The sequence below is a fragment of the Oenanthe melanoleuca genome, chromosome 10, assembly GCF_029582105.1.
Source record: "Oenanthe melanoleuca isolate GR-GAL-2019-014 chromosome 10, OMel1.0, whole genome shotgun sequence".
Taxonomy (NCBI): Eukaryota; Metazoa; Chordata; class Aves; order Passeriformes; family Muscicapidae; genus Oenanthe; species Oenanthe melanoleuca.
The window spans coordinates 3,914,578-3,928,780 of NC_079344.1; positions in this window are offsets into that span (position 1 = coordinate 3,914,578).

A 14,203-nucleotide genomic window follows, 5' to 3' on the forward strand; every position below is an offset into this window, starting at 1 on the left:
TTGAGCACTGAGATACCCCAGCTTGGTTGGGAAGTTTCTTGAAAACTTTAGCCAAGAATTCTTTCTGGCACTTCTTTGGAAAGGATGCAGAGGCAGCACAGCACTTCTGGAACTGATTTCCCTTCAGTTAGATGAAGTCATTGCATTCAACCATTGTACTTCAGTAACCAAGTGCATTGTTTGGACAGATCTCTGCCAACTATTTGAAACCAGTTTAAAAACTGCTTTAAAATGTTACTGTACTGTTCAAAAATTATAGGAAAAATTGTTTTAACTTGACCAAAGGGGGAAAAAATGTAAACCTTTGATCCTTATTTATCTTTTCAGATATCTGTGAATGAAACAGACTTTTTCACATAATGTCCCTGAAAATATATCATTTGATCAATTGCTTGATTCCAAAAATAGAGATAATATTTATAAGAGGGAAGAAAAGAAACAAAATCCTGGTTTATTACATTTTACAATAGTGGGGGAACAGAAATATTAATGTTTCAGTCATGAGCCTGTGACCAATGAAGATGTACTGCAGTTGTGCTAAAATGATGTGGTGCTGCTCATGTTTCTGGTATATTGCTAGGTCATCGCTTTGATGCTTTCTTGTTCCCTAAAGAAAGAAGTTAATATGGGATGAATTGTGCCATAGTGTGTGTGCCCTTGTTGTTCATCTCTAAAATTATGGCCTATTACTTTGACTCATAAAATAGAGGGGGAAGGTTTGGTATAAGTAGCTTAAAGATTGCTAGGGAAAGAATTATATCTATGTCTATATGAATACTTGCCTCCGTTTTCAGTCAGATTTATAACCTTCTAAATCAATAAGTACATTCACTTGATGGATGGTTCCAGCAGGCACAGAGCCCTTGTGCTCAGGTGTAAGCAGTTTAGAGATGGAGCAATGTGTAAAACCAGGGATAGGCTGGGGGCACTTTACTTACTGGAGTTGTGAAGCTGATCCCACAGGCTCTCAAAGAAACCAGAGGCAGAGACTCCTCCAGGGCACTTCCAGGTAGCTTGATGAGTCTGTCCTCAGTGTTGAGCTTTCCCAGGAAAAGGGATTCCATTGCAGCTGTGAGGAATTGCACAGGCTGGGGAGCATCCCTATGTGTCCCTTTGTGCCTATGGACTCATCTGTTCCATGCAGAACAGGATACCCTGGTGGTACTTCCACTGGGAAGGATGTTAGAATGAGTTCTCTATAGGCAGGAGGTGCATATTTCATTTACAATGAAGTTAAATCCAGATAAGAGAGAATGTCATTCAAAATAAGAATTAATAAAATAATTTGCTGTTAGAGGCCCGAATTTATATAATCATGACCTTTATGCCTGCTTTAAGTACAGCTTACAAACCGAACACATTTGAGAGGCTGCAAACAGTAGGAGTCATCTGTGTTGGTTTAAACGTGCATTCCTCCCTGCTGTGATAATTAGCAAAAAGTTGAAAGAGAATTAAGCATGAGGGGTTTGTTTCTTAAACATTAACTTTTGGATGAAGCATAAATAATGAAGTATAATATGTCCATAATTAATATCATGTCATTCCTACAATTCATTCAGTATTAGATCAAACTGCAGGAGCACTAGAATATTAAGTAGTTTGTTCTGCTCTTTGAGGAGCTGATACCAGATTTCTATTCACACTTCTTGTTTTTGAGGCCATAATGTGGACCTATTTAGAAATGCACAAACAGTGAAGAATTTGGCTTTATGTAGGATTGGGAGTTAAAAAAGAATTATCTGCTGTTCACAAAAAGCCAATTTTAGAATTATTTGGCAGAAATGCAGATTAGGTACTTGGTTTTCAAAGTGGTATTGAGGAATATGTCTTCTCTGTTGGCATTTTGAAATATTATGTGAGGCTGTCCAGGCTTTATCTGGGATAGGATCAAATTTTATATTAAATGATAGACAGCTGTACACATTCTAGAATGGTGAAAATAGATCTGAGCTTTAATTTAGAAATAATAATCTGAACTAGGTCTATGGATTCTTTAATAAATTCACTTTGCATAAGAATACCATAGATACAGACTAAAACTGTAGAAATATAAAAAGACCTAAAATACTTTTTATGTAGTTCTAATTGCTAAATTCTTCTATGTTACCCAGAAATTCACAGTATATAGATGCTCATCTCTGGAGAGGAATTTCAATTTATATGGTTTAAATCAAATCAGGATCAAAGGGATTGTCTTATTAATGACACATATTCAACAACCTGTAAATTCAGAATCAAAATATTTTCTATCAAATCTGTGAACACAGGTATGCTTTGAAAGTTTTTTATTTATTAAAATGAGATGTTTAAATTCCTTTGCACCTCATTAAGCACCAGAACAGATTTTCAGTGTTTGAAATAAAATTATTTAGAGTAAGAGTAGCTGTTAGAGCTAAATACAAAGTTCTGCCTGCCTTTCTCACCCTCCCAGGGAGCAGTGACCCAGCAATCAGAAATATCCCATGGCTGAGATGTTCCTGCTGTCTTCCTAACCTTGTGCTCTGCTGCTCAGAACAGAATGGGACAGTGCACATGGAAAAGGTGATACAGGTACAAAATAAGGCAGTGTAAGCAGCAGTGTTAATTATCCTTCTGTCTTCTAGATACAGCATTTGAGATTGATAAATTACTTTGGTGGGGTTGAAATGTGGCACTACAGTGTTTCAGGGACAATGCAGCTGAGAAGTTGTGTTTTATATTAAGGTAATCCAGTAAACAAGTTTAAGCTCCTTGGTGATTACATGGGACCCCATCCTGATCAAAATGGGATGGTCTGGTTGTTTATTACAACAAGGGCTTGTGTTGCTTTCCGTAATGTTTAATATTTGGTGAGTTTAGGTCATTAAAAGAACATAATAACCCTGGATCCACGTCTCCAGTTTAATTTCTAATAAGCAGGACACTGTCTTAGAGAGCCTGGCAGCTTGAAAACTGTTGCAAATGAAGAAATTTTAAAGAGAGTTTCTCTGTTAGGAACTTTGTAGCTCATGGCTTGCAGCTCTGATACCAAATTGTACTAATGAATTGAATCTTTCTAACATGATGTCAAATTCTGTTTCATTTTTTATCTTGCATAGGGTGAGATGGTTGCTTTTTCAATAGCAAACAGAATGTACGATCAAAGAGAGCTCTAGAATTAAAATGTTCCAAGTATTGATATTGTGCATTAACCCATCTATTTCCAAGTGTTCCTTAAAAGAATCTTTTTTATGACATGTTTGCAGAGAATTGGGGATACATTGGAATACATATAGTCATGAACCAGTCAAGAAAATGATGAGACTTTGTATTTTATATGTGATCAAATTATTCTTGAGCTTCTGTACTTGCTGAACCTTCTGTATTTGATTTTTTTGTTTTTTAAAGGCAACAAATCAATGTGAAGCTGAAGTGTAAAGTGTTTCACTTTCCCACTTTCATCCTATATTGTTCTTTTCTTATTTTTCTTTTATAATTTTTTCTTTCCTCCATTGATTAGTGTAACCAGGGGCATATTTTGCAGTAGCTTGTAGATCAAGTTCTTTCTGTCTGCAAACAGAAAAGTCTTTGTATTCATGTTGTCTGTGTAGTCTCAGTGAGAATCATATAACATTTAAGTGCCCTTGGAAGATGAAATGCCAGACCTTGCTCATGCATCAGCTCTGTAACATAATTAAAGAATGAAAATGTATCATACTGTTTTATGCAGATATTTGAATGCTAAGTGAGGAAAGCTTCAATCTTTTTTCTTTTTAATTACATTGTAGCACAAAGGTTAAATCAGATGAATTACAACTGCTATGCTTCTGCTTAACATTTTAGTTACATATATCCTGGATTATATGACTATTAAACCATGACAAATTTTTTATATGTTCATATATCATTTTATTTATGTGCACATACACAAATACATCAATAGTATAAGACAGTTAAAACATTCAGCCTCATGATTTGTGGAAAATCTGCTGCTTTTCTGTTGGCAGCTTTGTTTCAAATGAGTGAATTGTTGAGTGCTGTAAAGAGATACACATTGTCACAAGAACTTGTCCTGCAATTTTTCTTTCTGAACTTCTCTCTTAGAAATAGTCTGGCGCTTTAAGGCTTGCATATGTGAATATATTCCTGTGAGTTCTCACCAAGAAATGGAGAACACCTCACTTTTCTTTTCTGTATTTTTTTCAAAATAGAGAAAAAAGTTACTGAAAATCTGTATTGCTAGTGAGTGGGAAGACTCTGCAGTCTCCTTGTATGACTTCTGAAAATTCAACGTGTGCCTAGACATCAGCTCAGATTGAAGGGCCTGAGAAGGGAACGATGCTTAGCTAATTCAATGTAAGGTTATTTTATTGCTAGTTTTACTTAAATATAAGCCCTTAGGAATCAATTCGTTCCTTATTAAGAATGAGATTAGTTAGGGTTTGTATGCAATTTTTAACTTGATTCAGGTAATCATTACACACAATACAGAGACCATTAAGAAGGAAATAAGTGTGAATTCTCCATTGTTAGTGTGGGAGGCTACTGCAGTTGCTTTAGCACTCAACAAGAGAAGGAGTAAGATTTTTGGAGGTACTCCATGATTGATTTAGCAAATGAGGAGAATCTTACTTGCCTTCAGACATAGTGAGAGAAGCACACTTCTTTCTGGTTTTCTTCATCAGAGAGGAGTCTGCAAAGACCTGTTGAAAAGTCTTCTGTCACTTTTACATTTGTAGCAACTCGTTTCTATCCTTGCATCCCAAGTTGTCCTTTATGCTGACCATAAAAAGCAATTATGTTCAAGTGCAGACACTTCTGTGGTGGAACCATAATGCAGGAGAGGAAATGAAGAAAAACATCATTTCCAATTAAGGCTGCAGAGAGAATTTAGAAAGACTGAATGTAATTACGTAGATTGGAATCTGTCCAGTGTTCCAGGTCTAACAGCTCTATAATGAAATAAAAACCTTCTGTTTACAAATATTTTCTTCTCATGGGTGCATCCTACACTCAGGTCCAATCAATTTCAATATTACTCAAAAGAAATAAATGACAGCCTGATGCTGTGAGTGGGAGGACCATTGTAGGGGCATTCTTTTATTGATTTCTTTGGTGATTTTTACCTTCTGAACCATGAGATCTAATTTGTCAAATTTCATTTTTCTGTTTTTTCATAATCACCCCTACAGTAGATGAAACCTTACTTTGCTGATCTAAAACAGGTGGTTCATTACAGGAAAGACAGATCTGGCAGCGTTTTTTTCCTCCCTGTCTCTCATAAAGGATATTAGGGAGGCAGGAATTCCAACAGTTTGGTATTTGCCTTCTGTTGCAATTAACTAGACTTGGTTTAAATCCATTTTGCCTTCCTTGATGATTTTCCCAAAAACTAAACTTGAAGGTCAATGTAATTGTTTTACCTATTAAAATACTTCTGGTTAGTGTATGGGGATCTTTACCTGAAAAAGTAAGTGCAGTGCAGGGTTTGGGGGCAGAAATCAGAAATTAATTGGAGTTATCAATATGAGCTCAATCTGTTCTTGAAGGAGATTCTCCCTGATGTGTTGTGCACACAGCTGAGGGAGGAGTGGTTACTGCAGTGAGTGTTGATAGCCACTGAATAAACAGGTGGATAATCCAGCTGGCACTTGTGATGGATGGAAACTCCCAGTGTTTGAATTAACCCAGTCTGCAGTGCTGTGTCCTGACAGACCTTCCTTCAAGGAAACTTGCACTCAGACTTGAAGAAGATAGTCCAAACAAAAACAGAGTCTTTATTATTCTACGCTGTGAATAGTGTATTCAAGTGAGAAAGACATCAAAAATTCATTGACCTTCAGTAGCAGAGAAACACCTAACTCTTTTAAGCTGATAGAAAAATTGGTTTACAACAATGCAAAAATGAAATTAATTTCTAACCTGAGCAGCTAAAACCAAAATTTCAGCCTTGGGATATCAGTGATTAATCTCCTTTGGAGAAAAGAGAAAGAAGAGAAAAAAAAGGCAGTAACAAAAGTGTTAATGGGCTGTGACCTACAAAGGGTAAGGCTGCATGGTTGGGTGACATTTATGGCCTTAAGCACTGTGACTTGGAGCCTTTCACTCTGGTACGGCTGGTAAAGTCTTGAGTGGTGTTTTTAGCATACTTGATATGAATCATGTGTATTTTTTTAAAAAATAAATTAAGAAAAAAGGCCAAGTCTTCCTAAATACAATTCCCTTATCTATCTTGAAAAGGGAAGTGCTAGCAAACTTGTTTGTAATGATACAAATCCTTACATTTCAGCCATACATCAACCTTCTCAATTATGAGAAAATTGCAGCTTACTGAACGCTGCTGGAAAGAGGAACTAGAGTCTGTTAAATATTTAAGTAACTGAGAAGAATCCTTTCCTGAAAATTATTCCATAGCTATAAAATGCAAGTTTTACTTTTCCATAATAAGATGTAGTCATGCAAGAGAGTGCTCTGATTTTATTACTGCAGGCACTTGGGACTTCAAAAAAGGTAGCATAGTAGATTAAAAACTATCAGTAACATGGCTCTGTAGCAGTGGTCTATGAAAAATAAAGTCCTGAGTACAGAATGTGCAGTTGTAATGAGGCACTGAGATGAAGAGTTTAATACCCAGTTAACTCTTGAATCGCTTGTGATGCTTGGCTGCTTTTGTAGTGCTGATACATCAGCCCTTTAGGAAAGAAGCATTTGCAAAGGAAAAAAATAGTGATGGCTTACAAATACCTGCAACACGGCACATCCACAGTCACGACATTTCACCTCAGTGCATCTCCCTAACACAGCCTGCCTTCACCCTGCCCTCAGTGTTCTCAAAACAGACTTCCTGACAGGATTCCATCATCCATGCATGAGGAGGAACTTGAAAGCATTGACTTACTCTGCTTCTTGTCTAGATATAGACAGCTGGGTCTGAAACTTGGAAGCTATGAGGTGTGTTCCATGGTCAACAGGCATACAAAGATGGGAGCAGAGCCTGTTACTGTGGTGTCTTTTTGATTATCCCTGATGTTGCTTTGTTGATTCAAACAAAAGGATGTTGTAATTTAAAACGTGATTATTCTTAGTATTTTTCTCACTCTTTCGATTATCTTTAATACATGTATTAACATGAGTGTCCATAACATAGTCTATGTTTAGGATCCCAAAAGGTCTTTTCTTCATTTGTGTGAAGTCTATCTCTTCATGAACTGTCTACATTGCTGGTATAAGGAGAAAAACAGTGTGACCCAGCAGCACACAGTGTGGTGCCAAGTCTCCAGCTGGCTGTTTTCCCATGCTCCATTTATGTGTTTAGATCTGCAAGACAGCAAATACAGCAGGAGGAAAGCAGCAGGCACAGATAGACTCCTTATCCAGATCGGCCCAAGGAAATGTCTTCTCATGAAGCTGTCTGACAAAAACAAAAAACCTCACATACCATGAATGGATGTACACCTTCCTGGAATTATTTCATAAGTAGTTAACCTCCCAGAGCTTCCTGGGGTCACAGAATAACTATAAAATTAAGGTGGTGTTACATCATCACAAATTTGTATTTTTGGAATGACAAAAATCTGTATCGGCAGATGGTGATTAGTTTATCATATCTGATAAATACTACATAAACTTTAGATTAGTTGAGAATAGTGTAAAACCATGTTGATTAGGAGACCAATGTCTGTGATTTTTCTCATGATTAGTTATAGCTGTGGTGGGTTTGTCTGTTTTTAATATATTATTAAATGTCATCTTGAACAGGTATTCAAAGGTATTTTCCTGAAGGCATGACAGGTACAGATATGTTAGTGAAGTTACTATCTGGATCCACCCTTTCACTCCATTCAGTAGTATATATTCAGCCTGATTTCTGTGGATCTGCAGAATTCAAATGCCAGGGTTTCAGAGGGATGTCACTTCCCTGTGTGTTCTTTGCTATTCTTTCTTTTGCTCATGTTTCCTTCTTCCAGTCCCTTAGTGTAGAAATCAATTATGGTATCCTTGGTAGGACCTTCCAGGAGTGTTTTAGGACTACAAGCTCTGCTTTGCAGAATGGCAGAAAGAGAAGCACTGGGAAAAGGGTAGGGACCACCCGAGACATGCCAGGTACCCAACAGGAGATGGCACCAGCCTGAGTTTGGGTGTTTGAAGCATCCCCACAGTACATGCACCAGAAAATTAATGCTCTTTCTGCCCACCAAACTTAAAAAACTGATCCAGCTACCACATGCTTTCTTGTTCATATTCTCCACAGACTGCTGCAGGGACAGACATTATTGCCTTTTTTCAGATGGCTCCAGTGGTTTGAACTTCGTCAGAATGAAGTTGTGTAGGAAGTTGCCTTCTTTTAGGAAGAGATGGATCCAACCTCCGTTGGACTCAGTGGGAATCTTCAGCATTAATGGCTTTGGAAAGCATAATCTCAAGTCCATAGTCAATTTAATAACCCCATTGCAGTTAAAATGCTGCCTTGTGCCCTTTAATCCTTTCACCATTCCTCATCTTGGAATTAACTTGCTTCTCCGAAGTGAGTCTGTCAGTTGAAAGTCACTCTATGTTTTGTTAAAGCTGCTTGCAAAATTTTTAATTAGAATAGTTTAAGAACTGAATCCCTCCAAAGATTTTTCCTTGCCTTGCTTTTTTCATCTGTTATTTAGGATTATGCAATTTTCCAGGGAAAATACCCTGTTGGAAGACAGAATGAGGTTAGCAGAACAAGCTTTGTAGAGGATTTAGAAAACATTTGCTAAAAAATAAATTTCAGAAAAAGTCTCAAGATAATACTACTTTTGTACTTCTTGCAGTACTAATCATGGGTTTGAAATAAGGTAATTATTTTGTCTCGAAAGTTCCTGTGATTCTCAAAATATGATAAAATTATGCTTTTTAATGGAAAAATGCACATGTATAGAGCTATAACCAATATATATAAGCTATAAAGTGAATTGAATGCATTTTTACAATTGTATTTACAAATTTATAGAGTAGTGTGGTTCTTCAAAAAGTAAACACATGTTCTAACTTATTTCCTCATGCCCAAAATAATAATAGTTCTAAAGAAATTTAAAACCTGAATCATTACTTTCCCTTTTCCTCAGGGCAGACCTCCAGGCTTAAGATTTTTCCTGTCAAGGCAGTTTTTAACTGACATTTTTGATATAACTGTATTTCCCTTATTTTCTAATTGCCTGGAAATCTCCAGAACCAGAACATTTCAGAAAATCGAAAGGACTTAAGTCCACAGATAGATACTGTGCTTTCTGTAAGTTTTGGAATAAATTCTGAATTATTTAAAGGACCCTGAGGATGGGAATTTGTGATAAAATTCAAGCATCAGGTGCTTACAAACTGATACATTTGAACTTGAAAAGACAAATTTTGGAAGGGGAAGAGTTTAACATCTGAAGAATTTCACATTTCTCTGGTTATAAAATCCATATAGTACTGTGCAGTAAATACTACAGGCATGGATACATGAGGAGTATGTTGGAAGTTTGCAGAACATATAAAGCTTGTTCAGAGTAGTGTAAACTGCTTTTTTAAACTGAAGAATTGTATTAATAGATTTCTATTCATAGAATAGAAATTTCTGTCTCAGAAATGTTAATTTTATTTTTCTTACATGAGGAAATTATAACAATTATAGATTTTCATTTGTCAGGTCACATAGGTACCATTTAACCAACTCTGTGATTGCCAAAACAGGAAACTCGTTAAGATGAAATGAAGCACACTGAAGGGTTGCTAGACAGACTAATAGTGGCTTTTTGAAGACCTGTTGACTTCACTAGCTAAATTCACTGTCTTGTTGATTTAAGATAATTACTGGAATGGGAGGAGAGGGAGGGAGGTTTGGCTGGGGTCAAGGCATTTTGTAATAAACTTGGTAATTCCTGCACAAAGATTGTCTCCCATACCTGCTGGTATCTCTTAGAGTTAATGTTTGATGTCCTGTGGTTATTAATGATCTATAATAGCATTTTAATCCTGCTCCACAGCTCTTTTACAGTTGAATTTTTAGCAGTCTTTTTAGGAGGGGACTCTGATGCTTTCTTGGAAGGCACAAGGCCAGGTGTAACAAGAAAATCCCTGCAATGATAAAATAAAGAAAAAGAGAACTCCAAAAGCAGATTGGGTCATACTATAGTGTTTAGTCTGTCATTTAATTTGAAAATTTTGTACTTCCTCATCCTTTCTTCCAATTTCCTCAATAACTTCTGCACACCTTTGTAGCTGCAGCTCCAGGCATTCTGGTTACATGCTGCCTGTTGGGTTATGCAATCCTTTTGAGGGAGCTGAGAGCTGGCTGGGATCTGCTCTGGGAGTGCTTCACAGATGTGCACTCCAGCAAGGACTGGAGAATGCAGCTGTAGATACAGGCAGAATTTTACACAGGATAGAAAAGTAATTGTTACTGTCAAAATTGTATTTGTATGTCTATAATACCAACTTGTTCTATTCTATAAATAATTCATATTTTGACAAAAAACCCTATTTAATATATTTTAAGTGTCTTCTTGATTTTAATATTTCACATGCATACATCACAGACATTTTCAGGTTAGTAACAGTGCACTTGTGCCATATTGTTCCATCCTCATGAGGTTTCTTTCACATGCAATCTATGGTATTCCACACAGAAATGTTAAAATCCCATCTCTCTTTTTAATGCAAAATTTGTATTTTTATGCTGAGGTATTTCAAAATATCCCTGGCCTGTATACTTCCTGGTGAAATCAGCTGGTGTCCCCAACATTTTCATAAATGAGTACATTTCTGTTCATGCATACACCAATTTAGCTTACAGTAATAAATTAGTATCATAAAGTCAGCTATTTATAATGCAGTAGTATCTGGAAGTCAGTCAGAAATCAGTCTCTGCTAAATTTATTATACTATAGCTCTTCTCTGGAAGCAGGAGCAACTCCCACTCACTTGCTCTGCCTGTAAACAGTGTGCTGAGAGTTATGAGAGCTTTATATGGAGTCAAACTCAACCCCTTTCTTTGGTAGGGTGGTATAGACACTCAGTTTTTTCAGTACACCTACTATATTTTATTAGCATGATCTCATCAGAAATTCAAAATGCTTTCCCAGAGATAAAGTAGGAGGTTTGATAGCCTAGCCATTGCCCTTTTACATGTAGGTGCCACCGACTCACTGACAGGAAGTATGAGGAGCTAATAAACACCACCAGGAACCATTTGCAGGTTTTCTATGAATCTATGTGTAAATACAAGTCATATTAGGCCGTATCAGTCCATCAATTGCAGTGAAGCCAAAGGAGGAAGAGCAGGTACACAAGGCTGGAGAAGGAATTACTGTCATCAAAAAGAACTTGTCTGTGCTCGCTGCAGGACTGCAAAGAGGGACAGGATGAATTTCTTCCCCAAACACAAGCACTGAAAAGAACTGTTTAACAAGTGATAGCCAGTATTTCTCAGGCCTGTAGTGCTTTTAGTCCCTAAGCACATCCTCCAGGAGGGGCATTTTCCTTGTGACTGGTTGCCTCTGCAGAATCAGAGGTCTGTCAGTTTGTTTTGCAACTTAGGCAAGCTTTTCAGTAAAATGAGAAGAAACTATTTAATCAATATTAGGCACAGTCATATTGGCAATAATTTAAAGAAACATTGCAAATAAAACCCCAAAAGAGCTCCTGATAATTCTAGGGATTTTTTTCCCTAGAATGTTTTGCTCGTTTTCACGGGGCACTCCTGTCATCCTACTCACAAGCTCAATGGTCAGCAAACTATGATCAGTGAGGTTGTTGACTGAACATTTTTGAGGATGCAATTTTTCAGGAGGTTGCATATCTGTTTCTGAAAACTAATTATCTGATTCTTATTGTGTTACAGGTGGCTGCATCACCTGGAGGATTCCTGCCAGGATGCTGCCATGGATCTCATTCTAGTTAGCCACGCAGGCCAGCAGCGAGAACACAGTGACCTGGGGTGGACAAAGAGAGGCAAGCAAACAGGGACAGGCAAACTGAGGTGAGCACACATGAGCAGGGCACACACGAGAGAGTCATGAAAAGAGCCATCTCTGAAATGTCAAAGAATTGGTAAGTAAATGAAGCTATTTCTGAGCCTAAGTGGTCTAAATATGGCTTATATACGAAAAATTGCAAATACTGGTTTTATGCAAAAAGTTCTGGCGTTTTTTATCTTGGAGAAAACATTTTTCTGTTGCTCTTATTACTCTGCCTGCTGTGGAGAGACATGATACCACTATTCTTTGGGTCTTTGGAGCTAGGGACAGGTTTTGAACTTGCAGAAGTTGCAAAATGAAAATGTGTTTTGTATATAGTACTGAGCTAGATCTCCTGTCATTTACACTGATATAGGATTACTGTTAAAAGGATAAAGCCAATGCATAGAGGCACAAATCTCACTGTGCTGCTGTGCCAGTTTCATTGCTTTAAGTAGACAGAATATTTCCTAGTGCACTAGGAAAAGTGTGTGAGAAAATAAATAGGCACAGATCCAGTCTATCAGAACTGAGGCTGGACACTTCAGATGTCTGCAGTGACATTCATTATGGGTTGGCTTCTGTTAGGTACATCCATTAAATGATTGCAAAGAACAGTGAGCTTTTTTAAAAGGCAGGCTGTAGTGTGCTCGGTTAAAAGCTGTGCTGGCCGTAGGAGTTTTCACTTATACCTCATTTGACCCACACAGATTGCTTCGAAATTTCAGCAAGAAGGTTGCTACCCCCATTCCATTATCAGCTGGCATAATAAAAGCCATGGCATATTACTGCAACTGAAACCTACTGGAAAACTAGAAATTCCAGTATATTTTTAGCAACAGAAACCATACTGGTTTTGAGCTAACATAGAGATTTCCTCAGCGTAGATTTTTCCAAATATTTTCCAGAAATTTATTTAAGTCTTTAAATGTGTTTGATATCAACCCTGTTTCCCTGGAGGAGCAGACTTTATATGTGTATGTAGAAATAGGGGGAGGACAGTGAGGAGCTTTCTGAGTTAGATGAAAGGTGCTTCAAGCCATGACCAGCTCTAGACCTGCACCTCTGTGTGTCACCAAAAGAAGTGCAGTCCTCGCAAATGAGGCACAGGTATGTTAAGGACCCAGACTGAAGCCTAGCCCTCTGTGGCCTCTCTGTCCCCAGTCAGTGTGGATCTGTCCCCTCTCAGCCCCACCTGGCACAAACAGCACAGGTTGTGCTCAGCTGTGCTGGCCAAAGAGACTCTGCTGGCTTTCTGGGCTTTGGTGTACAGGTGTGGTACTGATGACATGAATCCACTCACCCTCTGCCAGTCCTTCACGTGCCCTTTTTATCTTTCACAGTTTATTTTAAAAGGTATAGTACTTTGGCTTCTTGTCCTTGTTTCTAATCTCTTCACTGCAACAGCCTTTCAATTATAAACAATATGGACAGTGTAAAAAGTATCATTAAGCAATGTTAGCACTTTGCTAACTGCAAACAGGAATATGGATGTTAATCTTGACTGCAGAGAAAGATGAAGTAGATTAACTTCTATAGGTTTTAAAAGTGCTTAGCAAAGGGAGAACTACAACCACTGTACTTATCCTGAACCTGGTTTCAGCTTAGTCCAGTTTGAGACAATTACTGATGGTGTTAAGAAAAGACCAATTGAGCTGTATATTGCAACGTGTAATTCCCAAGTATTTTACATTGTTACCTCAGGAAAAGAAAATCTCGCTGCCTGCTAAGTAAAGACAGAATATACTCATTGTATCCTTGTACAGAGCATAGTCAGAAGAACCAGGAGAATTTACTTTCCATGCCCCGTGGAGGGATGGGAGAGCCTGATTTGTTTGCCCTGCCATCTGGGAGGGGCTCCTCCACTGCCCAGGCATCTGTGCACTGCAGGGCTGCCATGAACTTCTCATTGAAGCATCTTCCTTCTGGCACAATTTGGCACAATAATATCAGATTTTTGATGACAAGTCAGAAGACTTAAGTGTTAAACTTACACAGGATTTCTGAATTTCAGTCCTGTAACATTTCTTCTGATCAAAATAGTCTGCTGATTAGGTTTCATGTGGCTAGAATCTGGAAGAAGGACAGGAGGCAGTGAATGTGCTGTGCTAGCAAAAGCAATCTCAAACTGGAATTCTTTCATAGGAACAAAAGTTATTATTGAAATATTTCATGGCTGTATTTTATACATGTATACTGAGCGATGAGATAATATTGTCTTAGGGATGTTGTTCATATATCCTGCTCTGGGATGTAGAATTATTTTTTAGCTTAAAACC